The following is a 20,305-nucleotide window of genomic DNA, read 5'->3' as shown; positions in this document are numbered from 1 at the left end:
GGCTGGCTCCGTTGTTCATCTTGTGAAAACATCTGGGACTGCATGCACACCAGTCACATGAACACTGTGCAAAATGGGTGAAATAAGTGAATGCAGACACAAAGTTCTAGAAGAAGTGTGTTCCAGGAATGTTGGAACAATCGTTTGTGAGATAATGACACTGACTGAGGACTTGTTTCATATGGCGTGGTTGGTATTTGAAAATGTAGTCATACAGTCCTACTACTCTTTGGTTTGTTTCAATAGTGCTTGCACATTGTCTGTCTAAAACTCTCATTAAAATGGCAGCTCTTTGCACCCGGTGGCAACACTTGTGTGGCAGCACAGCGAAAGCTATGGAGCCCAAGGAAACATTTTTTTCTGCGCATCTGCATGTAGTCTGCGAATGTAACTGGCAGCTACCTAGGGTGAAGCAAACCATACCACTTTGTTTTATTTTTTCCTTCAAAATTTATTTTATAACAAATAAAAAGCTTGCTTAGAAAAAGGATTTATGTTTCTTTCTGTTCCTGGTTTCCTAGCTTTCCGGTCTTCATGTCATTAGCATTGAATCAATACAGTGACACAACATATTGCCACCGTCGGAACTAGTCATGTATGAGGCATGTACTGCGGCAGGATTCCCCTTTCCTGCTTCCTTAAGAACACACGATGCCATCTGGCACTGCCGGTGCGGGCAAGTGCTGAGAAACGCGTCATGTGGCAGCTGTGGTCCTCTCGCGCGCTTCCTTTTGGATGCGCTGCACCATCTAGGGACACTGCCGAGAAGTTCGCGCATGGCCTCCGAAGCGAGAAGCATGGTACGCTTGAGAACACTGGGAATTGTTCCCTCGCTTGCTGCACATGCAGTGGCGCGTACTCAGTGACATAAATTGGCAAATGGTTCATTGACGAGTGGCGTATACCCAGTGCATTTGTGGTGCAGCTCATTAAAGCATTGGCATGAAAGGTTTTCATTGATAGCAGCACATACCCAGTGAATTTGTGGTGTGCAGCCAACCAATGTGTCGGGTTGCTGTCCTAGAGAAACCCTTGAGACATGGGTTTGATTTCGCTCAGCATCTAAGAAATTCAGGGGATCAATTATCAAATCAATGGTTATATGCTTGAAAAAGTCCATCAGTATAAATACCTAGGCATAACATTTATATCAGATCTACGATGGAATACCCACATTGAAAATGTCATTTACAAAGCTTTTAAAACACTCTGGTACCTGCGACGCACTATGCACAGTGCTACTCCGGATGTAAAGTGCCTCGCTTACAAAACCCTAGTTAGACCTATAATCGAATATGCTAAAGTAATATGGGATCCTCACACAGCAACTAATTGTCACAAGCTTGATAGGATTCAGCGACTTGCTGTAAGGTGTATCTTCATTAAATACCGTCGAAATCATTCTTCAACAGATCTCTGCCAACAAGCCCAACTACCTATGCTAGAAACCAGCACCAGATATGAAAGACTAAACACTCTTTACCTCATTATCAATAATTATCTTAATATAAGTAAATCATATTACTCTGAGATCAAAACTAATGAAACATCAAGGCATCGTCATAGTAAGTTTATCCCATTACCGATTATAAAAAATAATTTTTTCAAGTTTAGTTATTTTCCCCGAACTTATAAAGACTGGAACTCTGTTCCAGATTCTGCAGCTCGGTCGACGTTATTAGCTGAATTTCTACGCCACTTAGAAATTTTCATCTATGGCATTAGCACAGGGCGATGAGGTCAGATTGCTGCTGCATAAAAGATGGCTGTTGTTCTGATTTCTGAGTGATGCATTTTTGTTTTGTTTGTGTGTGTATTTCAAGGGATGATTTTTTTTTAATAATGGTTTTCTATGGTTTAATGGTTTAATGGTTTAACTATGGTTTTCAATATGTTCGTCATCATCATCAGCCTGGTTACGTCCACTGCAGGGCAAAGGCCTCTCCCATACTTCTCCAACAACCATGGTCATGTACTAATTGTGGCCATGTCGTCCCTGCAAACTTCTTAATCTCATCCGCCCACCTAACTTTCTGCCGCCCCCTGCTACGCTTCCCTTCCCTTGGAATCCAGTCCGTAACCCTTAATGACCATCGGTTATCTTCCCTCCGCATTACATGTCCTGCCCATGCTCATTTCTTTTTCTTGATTTCAACTAAGATGTCATTAACACGCGTTTGTTCCCTCACCCAATCTGCTCTTTTCTTATCCCTTAACGTTACACCCATCATTCTTCTTTCCATAGCTCGTTGCGTCGTCCTCAATTTAAGTAGAACCCTTTTCGTAAGTCTCCAGGTTTCTGCCCCGTAGGTGAGTACTGGTAAGACACAGCTATTATGCTACTATACACTTTTCTCTTGAGGGATAATCGTAACCTGCTGTTCATGATCTGAGAATGCCTGCAAAATGCACCCCAGCCCATTCTGATTCTTCTGATTATTTCAGTCTCATAATGCTCGTGCACTTGGCCATGAACAACATGCATATACATTGTACACTGCTATGTAGCTGTAGAAGGTGGCAAAAACAACAACAATGATTTGGTGGCTGCGCTCATGCTGTATTTAGTTGTATAATAATCACACCTACACATTTGCTCTTTAAAATTAACATCTTTTTTTTTTTCCACAGATAACTTTTGTCCTGTGCAGTCCCACAAATGAACAATCGTGCTGTAGTTTCCCAGTTGACTTATTCCGGCTGATGCCCTAAAAAAATTGCACTTAAAGCACGGCAGTAGTTGAGCACTTATTAAAGACAAGGACGAAAAATGATACACACTGGCGCTACTCAGAACAATGCACTTTAATTCCTTGACAGAGCTGAGCAAAAGTGCCTCCGAGTCCACTCCGTCAACCACGTGAACCCCATTGCCACCAGAGAGCAAGGTGACAAGATAAAGCATACATACAGGAAGGAATGAAATTTAGTTACACATGCACAAAAAACTCAATTCTTTGTTGGACAATGCTAAGGAAGTCTTGCTGATACAGGAACCACCATGATAGTCAATCTGCTCAGTCTCAATTATTAAATTGGTGAGTTCACACTTGCTGCTTCCTGCTATCTCCGTTTTATCGAAGACACACCCACAAGCATGGCAATAGCTACAAAACCATCTAAGGCCAAAATGAGAGACTGGTGGGTTAGTTGGTAGGGCATTATTTACAAAGTAGTGCAGAAACACATAAACGATGAAAGAAACAGACGGGACACAGTGGTAACTAACAATTGAGTGTTTATTCCCGAGAGCAGTTATATATATCACCACACAAAAGGAATGGAGAGGGAAGAGACAAACAAATAAACCCAGCAAGTTCGAATCACACAGGCAGCTAACGCGACAAAAACAATATTTCTTTCTCTGATAAGGAGACTGACGGCCAACAAACACAATTCTTACTCCTGTGGGAGGTAAGGCAGCAAGGCAACGAGTAGGCAAGCTCTAGTAACAAAGGACCTAATAAAGAAACGACAAAGAATGAAAGTGTCCAACTGAGGAGATAAGATAGAATTCACAGAACTGTCAAAACCGATCAACAATACGAAAATAGGTGATATTAAAATAAATAACGTCAGAAAGACTGAAGCAGCCGTAAAAAATCGATGCAGCCTGAAATCAGTCAGAAGGAAACTCGGAATAGGACAAACCAAAATGTATGCGCTCAAACACAAGCAGGGTAATATCATCAGCCATCTTGAATCTCGAAGATATAATAAAAGCAGCGGAAGAATTTTATACTGACCTGCACAGTACCCAGAGGACTCATCATCATCATCAGCCTGGTTACGCCACTGCAGGGCAAAGACCTCTCCCATACTTCTTCAACTACCCCAGTCATGTACTAATTGTGGCCATGTTGTCCGTGCAAACTTCTTAATCTCATCCGCCCACCTAACTTTCTGCCGCCCCCTGTTATGCTTCCCTTCCCTTTGAATCCATTCCGTAACCCTCAGTGAACATCGGTTATCTTCCCTTCTCATTACATGTCCTGCCCATGCCAATTTATTTTTCTTGATTTCAACTAAGATGTCATTAACTCGCATTTGTTCCCACACCCAATCTGCTCTTTTCTTATCCCTTAATGTTACACCCATTACTTTTCTTTCCATATCCCGTCGCGTCGTCCTCAGTTTAAGTAGAACCCTTCTCGTAAGTCCCCAGGTTTCTGCCCCGTATGTGAGTACTAGTAAGACACAGCTGTTATACACTTTTCTCTTGAGAGATAATCGTAACCTGCTCTTCATGATCTGAGAATGCCTGCCAAATGCACCCCAGCCCATTCTGATTCTTCTGATTATTTCAGTCTCATAATCCGGATCCGCGGTCACTACCTGTCCTAAGTAGATGTATTCCCTTACCACTTCCAGTGCCTCGCTACCTATCGTAAATTGCTGTTCTCTTCCGAGACTGCTAAACATTACATTAGTTTTCTGCAGATTAATTTTTAGACCCACTCTTCTGCTTTCTCTCTCCAGGTCAGTGAGCATGCATTGCAATTGGTCTCCTGAGTTACTAAGCAAGGCAATATCATCAGCGAATCGCAAGTTACTAAGGTATTCTCCATTATCTTTTATCCCCAATTCTTCCCAATCCAGGTCTCTGAATACCTCCTATAAACACGCTGTGAATAGCATTGGAGAGATTGTATCTCCCTGCCTGACGCCTTTCTTTATTGGGATTTTGTTGCTTTCTTTATGGAGGACTATGGTGGCTGTGGAACCGCTATAGATATCTTTCAGTATTTTTACATACGGCTCGTCTACACCCTGATTCCGTAATGCCTCCATGACTGCTGAGGTTTCAACAGAATCAAACGCTTTCTCGTAATCAATGAGAGCTATATGTAAGGGTTTGTTATATCCCGCACATTTCTCTATCACCTGATTGATAATGTGAATATGGTCTATTGTTGAGTAGTCTTTACAGAATCCTGCCATGTCCTTTGGTTGACAGAAGTCTAAGGTGTTCCTGATTCTGTACTACTTATTTTGCTGTTCAGTTTCGTTTTGTTTTTTCCACTCCTGTTACAGCCCCTGAAGGAGACTGACAGTATTAATAAATGAATGAAATGAATATTCGAAATTTCAGATAGTACTTTTGAATAATACGCTTTTCGATATTCACTTCTTGGGCAGTTAAGTTGTAATATTCGTGCTTTTTGAAGTGTTGGCAAACTCACGGTCACGGGTCTATTTACTGTCCAATAAGCGCTAAAGTAGAGTTTTTAAGATGAAAAAACTCATACGTTCAGCAAAACTGTATCAATATTATGGCGGCAGTTTTTAAATATATTATTTATAATTATTCAATCAACTTTGTTTACCAAATGCAAAAAAAAAATGGCAATATGCCAATGCAATGGCAACATAGGGTATTGACATCTTGACACGTTTGTGTCCAGCAGTCTTTTCTCACCAGTGCCAAATCTACAGTTAGAATATGAGGTTCTGATAAAGATAACTTTTTATTTTGATCTGACACATGTTTTCTCTTTTAGATAATCGCTTCATTAATTTATCCTTCTTTTTTAAATATTGTAATCATTTACTATAATATTTCAATAGAAAACGATATGCTGATGCCAACATTGCTGAGGCTCAGTGAATGAGAATGACATCGACATTGTCAAAGTTGAAGATGGCAGAAGCCTTGTTCGTCGGTAAAGTAGACGACAGTGTGAAAAACCCAGTTTGGTGGTATTTCTGTAAACTTCCATCTAAAAACGAAGCATGGTGTGAGCAATGCAAAAACTTACTGAAGACGCCAACAGGGACAACAACCACCCTTGCAAACCACCTGAAAAAGCATCCGAGCTTGTATGCTGCCTACGAAGAAGAATGCGTCACCAGTGAAAGACAAAAGAGCACCGCTGGATAGTCTATGCCGTAGCCGTCAGTTTCATCACATTTTCGGCCAACATTGAAATCGATTGAAGGCAAGGCAGTTGACTGACAAGATCACGACCTTCATCGTGGGCGGCTTGCACTCCTACAGCATGGTCGAGGAAAGTAGCTTTGTCGAAATGCTGAGGTGCGCTACTCCCAAGTACAGCATGCCCTCAAGGACCACGTTCTTGAGGTCGGTGATGCCCGATTTGTACACCGCAAAAAAGGCTGAGGTTATGAAAGCGCTTTGGTGAATAATTGATGCTGGAGTCGGGTGTGTAAGGATGGGACAACAATCCATCAGTTGCCAGCACCAGTAGATGGGAGAGGCCCGTATATATCAATGCCGACACGGTCAAATGGCTGAGCTGGGCAGGGAAGTGGTTGGAGAGGTGCAATGGAGAGATGCGGGACACATTTACGTTGGTGGCAGGCAATGCAGGAGCGCACGTATTTGTGGACGAAGGTGTACATCCCTCGCCAATAATATCATAGGCGAAGCCGTGTGTAAGTTTCTGACACTCCGCCATGACCACACTGCGGGTCAGAATGAAAAGCGGAGCATAACTTTTGTCGTAGGTGGCGAGGCACTACTAAGAGCCATTTGCGGCCGTCATTGTGGTAGTTGCGGCGGTATAAAAGTCTGTCACGGATTGTGAAATGCTGCACCTGTTGGCGTAACGCTCGAGGTGCTGAAGAGAAGTTGCCGGAGGATTTGACAAAAAGTTTAATGTCATGACGATCCACGGGTCTTTTTGTTGCTCCGATGCCATGTCCAGGATGTCAAGTGGTGAGATGTCATGTCTGTAGGTAGAACTGCTGCTGTCTGAAGTAACTGGTGAGCGCGAGAGGGCATCGGCGTCAGAGTGTTTGTGTCCAGAGCGATAGACAACACGGATATCATATTCCTGGATTCGGAGGGCCCACTGAGCGAGGCGGCCCGACGGGTCTTTTAAGTTAGACAACCAGCAAGGAGCGTGATGATCCATCACCACGTCAAAGCGTCGACCGTAGAGATATGGACGAAATTTTTGAAGAGCCAGGCATAGCCGGCACGATAGCCAGGCACTCTTTTTCTGTTACTGAGTAATTGGCCTCAGGTTTCGTGAGGGCACGACTGGCATAAGCGACTACGTATTCGGCATTAGTGTTCTTGCGATGTGCGAGCACAGCACCAAGGCCGACACCACTGGCGTCAGTGTGAAGTTCTGTAGGTGCGCTTGGATCAAAATGGCGCAAGACTGGCTGAGACGTGAGTAGGTGACGAAGAGTCATAAATGCATCATCAGAGGCTTCTGACCAAGCAGAAAGTTCGTTGTCGCCTTGGAGAAGTTGGTTTAGTGGTGCTATCAGAGTTGCGAAATTGCGAACGAAGCGTCGAAAATAAGAGCATAGGCCAATGAAGCTGCATAGTGCTTTCAAGTTAGTCGGCTTTGGAAATTCGGATACGGCGCGAAGTTTAGCTGGATCAGGAAGAATGCCTTCTTTGGAGACAACATGGCCTAATATAGTCAGTTTTCGAGCTGCAAATCGGCACTTCCTTAAGTTAAGCTGGAGACCAGGATTCCAGAGACAGGTCAAAACTTGATGTAAATGCCGTAGATGGGTCGAAAAATCAGGCGAAAAGACGATAACGTCGTCGAGGTAGCAGAGACAAGCATGCCACTTCAGGCCGCGTAGGATGCCGTCCATCATGCGTTCAAAGGTAGTGGGCGCATTGCGCAGACCGAACGGCATTACAGTGAATTCATACAAGCCGTCTGGTGTTACAAACGCGGTTTTAGAACAGTCAGCGTCAGCCATGGGCACCTGCCAGTAGCCAGAGGGGAGGTCTAAGGAGGAAAAAAATTCCGCTCCTTGCAAACAGTCAAGTGCGTCGTCAATATGTGGCAACGGGTATACATCCTTTCGGGTAATCTTGTTATGCCTTCGATAATCGACGCAAAATCGTATGGTGCCGTCTTTTTTTTAGACGACTGGTGACGCCCAGGGACTACTAGAAGGCTGGATGACATCGCAGTTGAGCATATCGTTCACCTTGTCATTGATAACGCGTCTTTCAGTCACCGATACTCGGTAGGAACGCTGTCGAATTGGTGCAAGGCTCCCAGTGTCGATAGTGTGCGAAACAGTCGTTGTGTGGCCAAGTGATGTTGCTTGGCAGTCAAAAGAGAAAGAGAAGCCTTGGAGCAAGCGAAGAAGTTCGTCGCGCTGCGTCGTCGTATGGTCACTGGCAATAGCTGGCGCAAAAGAATGCGGCAGTGACTGAGGAGGCGATGCCTCGAGAGCAGCAAGATAAGTGCAGTCATCCACTGTGTCAAATATTGAAGATGAGGTCAGTGGCTCTGCTCTGCCAAGGCTCTCATGGCGGCATAAAGTAATTGGTTCAGCCGATGGGTTTGAGACGCACATGAGAGAGGTGCCAGCTTTGAACTGGAGGACGGCGAACTAAGAGTTCAGACGGAGCGAAGAGTACTGTGCCATCATCTACAGAGTCACAAGAGATACTGACAAGAGTGGAAAACCAGGCAGGTATAACGGTGTCTTCTGAAACAGTGATTTTGCGAAAATGGTCCTTATGGTTCGTGATAATATCGATCGAAAACTGGAAGAGCTCGATTTCGGCACGGGCGCAGTCAATGATCGCGTGATGTGTGGATAGAAAGTCCCAACCTAATATGACGTTCTGTGAACATGATAGCAACATGATGAATTCTATGATAAAGAGGATTTCCTGAATTACGACACGAGCAGTGCAGGCGCCGGATGGCTCGACGTGCTGCGCGTTGGCTGTTCAAAGAGACAGTCCAGAAAGCGGCGTCGTCACTTTTCCTATCTTGCAGCAAATACGGGCGTCTATCGCTGAAAGTGCTGTGCCGGTGTCGACAAGTGCTAGCGCCAATGTTCCTACTATTTCGACTTCAATAACGTTTTTCGGGGAAGTATGAGGCCTTAAACATTTCGCTGACACCGCAGTTCTCGCCTCATGAACTGCGATTTTTAGTTTTCCTGGCGCAAAGGGCTCCGCCGCCGGTGCATGGGGGAAGGAGATCGGCGGCGAGGAGAAGCTGAACGGCGAGCAGCGGAGAATGCGGTGTCGACGGCAGGAGGAGATTCAAAGGTGTCCGAATAGTTGCGGCGTTGCTGGAAACGTGGCGCACATGGACGCACATTGTTGGGCATGTTCGGTGTAAGCAGGCGACAGTGGCGTGCCATGTGTCCATCATGGCCACAATAAAAACAAATCGGACGGTTGTCTTCCGTGCGCCAATGGTCTTGAGGTCGTGCATAGTGCACCAGTGGACGGCCTGGAGGGAATACGGGTGGGCGCAATGGCGGGTGAAGGGGACCGTAGGTCTGTGGTGCAGGCCTCATCGCGACTTCGGCGTACGTCAGGGGTGCGGCCATCGGAGCCTGCTGGAAAGAAGGCGAAATGTGGTCGGCTACCTGCTCCTTGATGTCAGATTGAAGAGCGGGCGCCAACGGAGTACTCGGCTGGCCGTGTGCATGTGGAATCAAGGAAAGCTGACGAGCCACCTCTTCACGGACGAACTCGGAGCAGCGAAGTGTTATCCGGGGCAGCAGCCAAGCTCGACATTGAAGTGGCCTGAGGTGTAGATTGGCGGGTGGCTACGCGTTGTTTGCGCAGTTCGTCGAAGCTTTGACAGAGACTGACAAGTTCAGAGACTGTCGGCAGATTTTTCGCCAACAGCATCTGGAAGGCGTCGTCTTCAATGCCTTTTAAGATATGGCGGATCTTTTCGGCATTAGGCATTGTGACGTCAACGCGGTGGCAGAGGTCGACAACATCTTCTATATAGCTGGTAAATGTCTCCCTGCACTGTTGCGCACGGCCACGCAAACGTTGCTCGGCGCGAAGCTTGCGAACCGCAGGGCGCCCAAATACCTCTGTCACATTAGTCTTGAAGGCCGTCCACGTCGTCAGATCATGTTCGTGGCTGCGGTGCCACACGCTGGTGACACCGCTAAAGTAAAACGACACGTACTGTATCTACTCGCATAATGATCGCACCCCTAAATTTTGTTGTCAAAATTAGATTTTTTTCATTTCCCGTGTAATGATTGCACCCCGAATTTGCCACAGCGATATGTCATGTGCCAAGTCTAGCTAATAATGATCGCGCTTACCATCTGCCGACTGCTATGTGAACGACTCTTCGAGACAAACCAAGCGGTCTGCATGCACCAAACATTCTTAAGCAGATGCCCCATTCCTTTCATTCAGATTTCAGATTTCATTCCTTTCATCCCTTTCCGCACTTCTATGACCAAAAAAAGCTACAACCAAACTTGCCTTTATTATGTGTAGGCTTTATAATGGTTGTGGTCAACAAAAACAACAAAAAAGGCGCCTTTCGATTCTTCTCGGCTGCACTCGTGGGCACGCAACAAATCACGAGCGGCGACGATAGCAGCCACGTTTACACTGATACGTTAGAAGTGTACCCTATTCATAGGCCGACATTTGTAACACAGCTAAGATATTCACCCACCCTTAGCGGAAACATGCCATATTAGGATAGTTGTGAAGACAAATGCCGCAGTTTCCGCAGCATGCCCGCCATGTGTTCCTATGTCACTGGCAGCTAAGCGCACCCATCTGTTTCTGTCCCCTCAAAGTGGACATGGCTATGTTATTGCCGCAAACTTGCCGATATTATTCATCACTGATACGGAAGAAACTGTTTGAATGCACGTAATGTACTCACAAGAAGAAAAGAAAATTGCGTTTGGTGCGTACGGCTTGCTCTGCCGGTCGCCATTTTTTTTGTGTGTGCCACACTACATATAGCGGCAGCCTCCTATTTGTTGACTTGTTGTCATCCCGTCGCAAATGCCAGATGAAATCCTTTTTTCTTTTTGCGGGAAATTTAACCCGCGTAATGATCGCACCCCTGAATTTGAGTCAATTTTTTTTTTACAAAAAAGTGCGGTCATTATGCGAGTGAAAAGGGTAATTCAGTTTTTTGGTGTCATCCCAGTTGTTGTGGATGCTCACCCGGTCTAGTCAGCGAGCCAGTCTTCTACACCATGGTCTTCGGTACCACTGAAGATGGGTGGGTCGCGTTGACGCAATGGGCCAGGGCAGACCACGGTAGTCACCGGGGCAGCGGGTTGTGGTTGTGGTGGTCCTTCGTCCGGCATTATGAAGACGGGCTGCAGTGTCCGATTACGAAGTACCAGAATTCCGGTTGTACCCAGTACATCCACCAATTGTAAGGAGGGTTTATTCGGCTCGTAGAGCAGCAGCGACAAACTCAGCGCCAGCAGGTAGGGCACAGCCAGTGAACGGACTGGGTACGAGCCACGCGATGGCAACGGGGCTTTTCAGCCCGCCGATCTTCTTCGTCACAGGTGCTACAGTTTGACCACCAACAGCTGGACCTCTCGCGCTTGTCAGAGCTACGTAAGTGTGACATGTCACATAATGGACAGGAGGTTCATGCTGCACACCTACACTCTAACATGCGGTCAAATAGCTGAAGACTGTACCACAAAAAACAATTGCCAGTTTCTGCAGAATGTGATTAGGGATTGGGAGCTTCCAGAAGACTTGCCAACATATATTGTCACTGATAATGGCAGAAACTTCATTGCTGCCACGGAGCATTCCAAGTGGCACAGGGTTCAGTGTTTCGCCCACACTCTGCAACTCTGCATCACTGACGCAAAAATGCAAGCACAGCTTTTCTTTCAGCTATGTGCAAAGGCACATGCTGTTGTTGGTCACTACAAACATAGCACTCAAGCACGCACCCGACTGCAAGAAATGCAAAAAAATATGGAGATTGAAACCCTCGAAGTCATGCAAGACGTACCTTCGCGCTGGAATAGCAAACATGCCATGATGTCCAGGGCTCCTTGATCTTCGTACTGCAAACTCTGCAGAGCTATCCGAGTCGGACAGTGTTGAAAACCTGTCGTCTGTGGAGTGGAAGCTAATGGCAGGGCTGGTCAGTGTACTTCAGCCCATTCAGCAAGCAACAATGGAACTAACTGCGACCACATTCCCAACACTCTCGGAGGTGATACCCTTGCTTTAGTGCACCGAGATTACACTGAAAGAGTACATTTCGGGAGCCAATGAGGCAGCCCCCTTTGCTGGCGACCTCCTGTGTAGTCTGAGGACCAGGTTTGTGGATGTGAAGCTGTGTCCACTGTTAGTGCTGGCAACGCTGGTAGATCCCCGTTACAAGGCAATTTTTCATTCCGCACCAAGCGAAAAGGTTTGGGCGAGTAGCCTCCTGCTTTCTGAAGTTGAAAAACTGCACCCAACTGGTACAGAAGAAGCCAGAGAAAATGAAGCGCCGCAAGCACCAAAGAAGACGCATGCTCTGTGTGGGCTGCGTTTTCAAAAGTGAAGATGGCTTCAAAGGAAAAACTGCAGTTGTTTGGCATGTCCCAGTACAAGAAACAGGGGAAGGAGTATCTCCAAACCGCACTGCTTGGCCGGTCAGAGAACCCCCTCTTGTGATGGTCAACCTTGGGCTGCCAGCTCTACCCTGCGGTGGCTATAGTCGCGCAGAGGTACCTGCAAATTCCAGCTTGGCCATGTAGTATCTAAACACGGTATTCTTCCTGACGCCGCCAAGCTCCATGTAGTTGCTGATTTTCCCAAACGTTCCTCCGTAAAAGAGCTTCGCAGCTTCCTTGGCCTGTGTTCTTACTTTTGCTGCTTCATTCGAAATTTTGCGTCCAGCACCACTCCTTTGAATCAGCTTCTACGGAGCGATTTGAACATTACGCCTGGTCGTCTGCTTGTGACGATGCCTTCCAATAGTTGCGTCATCTACTTACCTCGCCGCCTATACTGCGTCACTTTGACCTGACAGCTCCAATTGAAGTGCACACCGACGCCAGCGGTGTTGCACTCGGCGCTGTGCTCGCGCAGCACAAATCTGGATTTGACGAGTACGTCATGTTAGATATGGCGCCGTTTCCTGAGGCTACTTCGAGTTCCCCAAACCACATCGAATCGCAGCACAGCTAATTGAGGAATGCAGAAGCAGGAAAGCACATTCCAGAGGAGCGCCCAGACAAACAAGTTGAAGGCCACAAGACAAGTGCAAACAAGTTTGCAGCCAACAAGGTTATACGCCGCCGGGATTAGAAGGGGTCCTCGGACAATAGAGCCCAATCGTCCCCCTTCGCCTTTGAAGAAGGCATTTGCCACCACTGCGGAGCAGAGCCACCGGGAGCAGGTGGGCCCTTGTACAATGGAGCATGAGCGCCCCCCCTCCTTCTCCACCTTAGAAGAAGTGGATTGCAATTCGGCGAGGCTAGAGCGCAGGGGGATCAAGTGATCAAGCAAGGGGGCCCAAGGGGCGACTCTCTTCGCCGGGTATGACACCATCGCACGGGCGCCTACCATTGCCTGAAAGTGGCGTCATCTGAGCGGACTCTCCCATTGGTCGAACATGACGCGACTTCCAGTGCTCGAAGGGTTTATAAGAAGCGTTCCAGAGAGACCAGAGAATTCCCTGATTCCCTGATTCACCTCTCTCGAACTTCTTGCCGCGGGCCGCAGCGTCCGAGTTGCTGCCGGCCCGTAATGTCTGTACGACTGTTCATTGACGTCTCACCTCCTTGTAAATAATGTAAAATAAATACTCCCAAGTTTGGTTTTCATCCCGGAGTCCGTCCTTCAACCCCTACATCTGGTTGGCAGCGGTGGGATCTCCTCCGACTGCAACAGTTGGTGGCAGCGCTACGGATCAACCTTCGTCGAGAGAGATACTAAGGAACCGGGAAGAGCGAAGAAGAGAGAGCCTTCGTCGAAAGAGGTCCGAAGAAACTGGGAGTAGCGAAGAAGGAGCGAGCCTTCGACCCAGGGAGTCCGGAGGAACCGGGAACAGCGGACGAATGAACCGGATGGCAGGGTGCTGCAACCGTAAGTGAGTGCGTGGTTTTTTTCCTTATGATTCGCCAGACTCAATTGTTGTGTGTTCATTTTGATAGTTCTGGGAATCGGGAGTTTGATGCATTGTGTGTTTGCACAAATTAATTAAGGAAAAGAGATTTAACCACCTGTCGGGGCAGCTGCCATGGATCTTAGAAGGTTGACGAGGTTAGACTTGTTGTTGGTGTGCGACGATTTGGGAGTTGAGGCGGAAGAACGGATGAAAATGCCAGCTATCATAAAGGCGATTAACGATAGTGGCAATAATGGCAAAAGCATTGAGCTTGCTTGGGAGGTGATACAGGAACCACGGGAGCGTGAGCGTCGTGTACGTTTGCGGGAACGTCGTGAAGAGTGAGCGTAAGCGTGAAGAACGCGAGAATGAACGGAAGCATGAGCTTCAAGAACTTACTCTTAGGTGTGAGCGTCACGAACGTGAGAAGGAACGTGAACGTGAGTATCAGGAACGTAAGCTTGAGCGTGAGCAAAAGTATGAGAGAGAGAAGGCAGCACTGATCAAAGAGATACAGTATTGTTATCAGTTATTGGCACAGAGACAACGGCTGTCTGAGAATTCTGCAGGTAGTACAGAGCAAAAGAATGAGAAAGCATCTAGCAGATTTTCGCCAAAAGCCGACGAAAAGAGTAGTGCCTGTGAGATTGGCTGCAGATTCATAGGAAAAGGGAAAAGGCTAGCTGCTAATGATGCCTTAGTGGCAACAGAGGCCGTTAAAGGCCAGAGTGAGAGCGACGAGGTGCTGTGCCAACAGATGACTGTAGAGACAGCTAGGCCAGCTGCGAACAAATTGGCACAGTTACCGCGCGTGTGCGTCGCTGGTAATGTTAGCGAGGTTGCTAGCGAAGAAAAGGGTACTTCTGACCCGACAGAAGCGAGCACCCATGTAGAGCCAGATGTGCGTGCAGAAGTGAAGTGCGAGCTGAGCGGTGCAGTTGAGGGTAATTCTCAGGATTGCGTGCTGCGTAGCTCAAGAGAATACAACTGCATTGTTCAGGGATCGGTGCGGCTCTCCGCCAGTCTAGATGGCCTAGATAGGGATGATTCAGTTGTTAATCATTCGGACTGTGCGCGTGAGACAGCGATCGATACCGACGGGCTGTGTGCCGATGCACAGCGTGAGCTGGGCAATGTAGCAGAGGGCAGTTCGCAAGAGTGCGAGTTGTCTAACTCGAGCAAAGCCTGCTGCATTGTGCCAGAGTCGGTTGGGCTGTCCGCCCGTCGAGGCAAAGAGAATGTTGTTTTAAATGAAAATCAATCAAACTGTGCGGGTAAGAGACCGATCCGGGCCGACGAAATGTGTACCGGCCAGCACGAGGCACGAGGCAACATGAAAGCGAGTGCAAAGAGAAAGCGCCGTAAAAAGAAGCGCGGTAAAGACCAAAAGTCTGTAACTAATGTAGCGCCGCCAAAGATGGCGAGAAACCCAAAAGGGCAGGGCGCGAGGAAGAAGGTGCGGTCGTCACGGACGATGTTGACGCATCGAAAACATTCGAGCCACCGGTCAAAGGGGGACCGCGAAGCATGTTCTGCACGGACGCGGACAAAGGGCATTGGGCAGTTAAACTCCTCGTCGTTCCGTAGTTCTTTTCAAAGCTCAGCGTGCAGTTCGAAGAAACGCAAGGTGGCAAGACGAGACCAGGTGGGGAGTAGCGACGCGGTCAATCGAGTTCGTGTTGAAAGCGGGGAGCGAGGACGCAAATTGGCAGGGGACTGTAACGTCTTCAAGGAGCTGATAGTGAGTCGGCCCTTTTGTTGTTCCTCCGTAGCCAGAGTAGCTTTGAAACCGCGACCACCCCGGGTTCGACTCAAAGTATGAGTCAGACGTAAGCGTTTGGAAAGGGAGGCCAAGAGCCCTTCCGTAGAAATGAAGTGTGTTGTTTTTTATTTTGAGCATTGGAAAGTTTTCGCGATTTGAGACTAGGATTTCTTTCAATATGTAAAGGTATGAGCTTTATTTGTGTTTTCGTTCGAGAAGCTCGAGATTTGAAAGATGCGTTTTAAGTAAACCTGTAGTCTCGCGAGATGTTCATTAATAAGTATATAGGCTTTCTTTTTTTTGTGTGTACGAGTAACCCGAAGGTCAAGGTTATCGTTGAAAGGCCTATCGTAACGCGCGTGTGTGTTATTTAACCTTCTTTCTTTTTAAGCGTTTTTGAATTTTGTAAGGTTAAGCGCGTAGATTTTCAGTGAGTGCATGATTTGCACTGAGAAGCATTCTTAGTTCCATTAGCGCGTGTCCTGTGTGGACGGAAGGAAGCAGATTTATGACTGGGTTGCTCGTGTGTGTTGAGGGCAGCCGTATTCTGACTTCTTTAATAAGTATGCGTGGAACGAGTTATTAAAAGACGCATTAGTTTAAGGGTTCCGCGGAGTGTGTAAGTCCCACAAGTTTAATTGTTCGTTTAAGTCATGTGTCCTGTAGGACTTTCAGGGAAGAAACGTGAGTAAGTGTAAATGAAAAGTTTGCCTACAACGCAAGTACGCGTTTTGTTTAGTGACCACAACGCTAGTGCGCTTGTGAGTACGTACTGGTGAGGTTGACCAGATTGTTCAGTGGCACCATTACGTGCGATAAGTACGCCACTGCGATAGATTGGAAACATGCTGTTCGTGTAGTTAGGCCACTTAAGTTATGTTCGGCTGTTTTCATTTGTTGTTTGCATCGTCAACGACCCTTTGTTTTGCAACAACAATAGTGCTCTGGTCTTGTCGGCATTCGAGGAGAAATGGATAGCTGTTTGGAAGGGTGGTTGGAACTGTTTCGTCAAAATTGGGGAAATAAATGATCAGGGTTCATTTTGACTCAGTAATAACCTGCCGAGTCAGGGGTGAAGAGCCTGCGCTTACACGTGGGGCAGCGCTGTGTTGTTTGGTTTGTTTGACGTTTGTTCTCCAGGGCCTAGGATCCCGAAGTTCGTCAAACGAGGCTCGACACCAATACCCTGCAGGTTCTTTCAGCGTTCCTCATGGCCAGCGAATTGAGTTCACCGGCCATTCAGAACAACCGGGGCGAGGACGAGCTGTTAGATATGGCGCCGTTTCCTGAGGCTACTTCGAGTTCCCCAAACCACATCGAATCGCAGCACAGCTAATTGAGGAATGCAGAAGCAGGAAAGCACATTCCAGAGGAGCGCCCAGACAAACAAGTTGAAGGCCACAAGACAAGTGCAAACAAGTTTGCAGCCAACAAGGTTATACGCCGCCGGGATTAGAAGGGGTCCTCGGACAATAGAGCCCAATCGTCCCCCTTCGCCTTTGAAGAAGGCATTTGCCACCACTGCGGAGCCGAGCCACCGGGAGCAGGTGGGCCCTTGTACAATAGAGCATGAGCGACCCCCTCCTTCTCCACCTTAGAAGAGGTGGATTGCAATTCGGCGAGGCAAGAGCGCAGGGGGATCAAGTGATCAAGCAAGGGGGCCCAAGCGGCGACTCTCTTCGCCGGGTATGACACCATCGCACGGGCGCCTACCATTGGCTGAAAGTGGCGTCATCTGAGCGGACTCTCCCATTGGTCGAACATGATGCGACTTCCAGTGCTCGAAGGGTTTATAAGAAGCGTTCCAGAGAGACCAGAGAATTCCCTGATTCCCTGATTCACCTCTCTCGAACTTCTTGCCGCGGGCCGCAGCGTCCGAGTTGCTGCCGGCCCGTAATGTCTGTACGATTGTTCATTGACGTCTCACCTCCTTGTAAAACTAACGTAAAATAAATACTCCCAAGTTTGGTTTTCATCCCGAAGTCCGTCCTCCAACCCCTACAGTCATTGCATACGCTAGCCGCACCCTCACCAAAGCTGAGAAGAATTACTCCGTTACGGAGGAGGAATGTTTGGCCATAATCTGGGCACTTGGTGAATTTCGACCCTACCTCTATGGCCACCCCTTTGACGGGATTACAGACCACCTTGCAATTTGTTGGCTGTCCATGTTGAAGGACCCTTCAAGTCGATTGGCCTGCTGGGCTTTGCAGTTGCAAGATTTCAATGTGCATGTTGTCTACAGGTCTGGCCGCCACCACACTGATGCCCTATGCGCTTTCCTGTTCGCCCATGTCGACCGAAAGCGATGCCTGCCTCTCTGCCGCTGACCAAGTACTTTCCTTCCCAGCAGGCTGCGACATGGCTTCGGAGCAACGCAAGGATGCCTGGATTAGTGCTCTTATCTGCCTTATTTCAAACCTGTCGACTGTTCCTTCACCTTCTCGAGCTTTGCGCCGTCAAGCATCTCACTTCAAAATTCGGGATGGACTTCTCTATCGCCGGAATTACGTCTCTGACATCCGTAAGCGGTTGCTTGTCGTACCTCGACATCTTCGTGGTGAAATATGTTCTGCCTTCCATACTGACCCGCAGTGTGCACATGTGGGTGTCTTCAAGACGTACACCTGGCTTCGCTCCATGTTTTATTGGTGTGGCATGTACACCTTTGTGTGCAAGTACATTCGGTTGTGCCCTCAGTGCCAACACCGCAATGTTCCTGCTTAGCATGTTTCTGGTCCACTCCAGCCAATTCTGTCTCCTGCCAGGCTCGTCAATTGCATTGGCATTGACCTGTATGGACCCCTTCCGAGCACGGCTTCCGGAAACCGCTGGATAGTCGTCGCCATCGACCATTTGACATGATATGCAGAAACAGCCACTCTGCCTGCTGCCACCCCTCGTGATATACCATGCTTCCCCCTGAAAAACTTTACTCTCCGTTACGGCGCACCTCGCGAGCTTTTGAGTGATAGAGGACGTGTCTTCCTCTCCAAAGTCGTAAATGCGCTCCTTCCTGAATGTCGCATTGTTCATCGCACTACCACCGCCTACCATCCTCAAACTAATGGTCTGACGGAAAAATTTAACCGCACCCTTGGCGTCATGCTCTCCAAATACATCGCCTCTGATCACACTTATTGGAACCTCATTTTGCCATTCATCATGTTCGCCTACAACACTGCACCACAGGCGACAACAAACTTCTGCCCATTCTCCCTCTTGTATGGCTGCGAACCTTCGACTACCCTTGACACCATTCTTCCGTACAGACCCGACTCATCCGAATATATGCCTATCTCCGAAGCTGCCCACCGTGCAGAGGAATGCCGTCAGCTCACCCATTGCTTTACAGTCAACCAATGGCAACAGAAATCTCGAGGTGACGATGATCACCTGCACTGTCGCTTTCGTGTGGACTCCCTTGAGTCGCTTTGGGTTCCTTCCATTCCTGCTGAACTCTCATCCAAGCTTGTCTCCAAATATCAAGGGCCCTGCCGCGTTGTAGAGCAAACATCGCCTGTGAACTATATTGTCGAGCCTGTCACGCTGCCTACTGACCAACACTGTCGTGGTCGTGAAACCGACCACGTACAACGCCTGAAGCTGTATTACGACCCCATTATTCTATGTTCACCATGAGTCGCCAGGATGGCTCCTTTTCCTATGGGGGGCAATTGTAGTGAAGAGGAATGCCTGGTGCTGCTGCCACATCGCCAGTCGTCCGGGAGGCGTGAGCTCGAGATTTGCCTGAGCTGCTCTGGTTGAGACACGCCGCCTGCTGCTCTCTTGCACTGTATTCATATTAGATACCTTTATTCTATACCTCCTATTAATCTTTATTACGACTACTGCTACCCTCTCATTAATGCTGTTGAATTTGTCAATGTTGCCTGCTATGTCATTATGGATTAGAAATCCTACTCTGAACTGCTTGTGATAGCAGTGGACGTGGCCATTTGTCAGCACTGTATAAGCCTCTTCTAACCTCACTAAGGCCAGTGATATCCCAAACAATGCCTGATAGTTCCTCAAAGAGTATTGCTAGGCCAACTTCTCTCGACAGGGTTCGGATGTTAAACATTGCAAGGGTCACTTTCCATTGCGAGCCTGTCCGGGTGCAGAGATTCTTAGCACCCTCTGCTGCCTTACAGGTCTGACTGCTACCTTGGTCAAATGCTCCGCAGCTGCTAGGGAGTGAGGGCCATTGGGTAATTGAGTGAGTCATTTTGGGGAGGGAGGAGGGAGTGGCCGAATACTGCACCAGGGATGCCAATTCCTGTTCTGGTGAGAGAGTGACTTGTTGAAGCTTAGTGAGTCTGCCTAATTTGGTTTTACCTCAATTAGTATAGCCCCACTTGCTCATGGCGTTTTTGCCGGTGTCAGGCGTCACTCCAAGCCTGGAGAGATTAGGATCTTACCTTTATAGTAAATACATGTATACGGCGTTAATAAAAAATGCACGTTTGTTCACAACAGCATGCTGGCCTACTGGTTGGTCTCGCTAACTGAATCAGAACTGTCGATCTATAGCTAATTCTGGGTTATTGTTGGCCCACAGTCTTCCATGCTTCCCAGGCAGTTCAAGATGCCCGTCTTCTTAAAACTGTGGATGACCGTGTCACATTGAATTGAGCTTCGTCCTTCCAGAATCTATTGGCCAAGCATGTCGATGGTTGGCCACTTTATCTTGCCTGCCAGAGTCGGGTCATAGTTCCCC

At 47.8% G+C, this 20,305-nt stretch overlaps 1 protein-coding gene across 1 annotated transcript in view; it reads left to right on the top strand.

Annotated features, from left to right (window-relative positions):
* Nucleotides 1-20,305, top strand: part of ric8a (ric8 guanine nucleotide exchange factor A) — a 473,887-nt gene that overhangs the window by 404,493 nt on the left and 49,089 nt on the right. The window lies entirely within an intron of this gene.

Source organism: Dermacentor albipictus, chromosome 3 (genome assembly GCF_038994185.2).
Source record: "Dermacentor albipictus isolate Rhodes 1998 colony chromosome 3, USDA_Dalb.pri_finalv2, whole genome shotgun sequence".
NCBI lineage: Eukaryota > Metazoa > Arthropoda > Arachnida > Ixodida > Ixodidae > Dermacentor > Dermacentor albipictus.
Note: the sequence above shows the minus strand (reverse complement) of the source record. Positions and strands in the feature narration are given on the sequence as shown.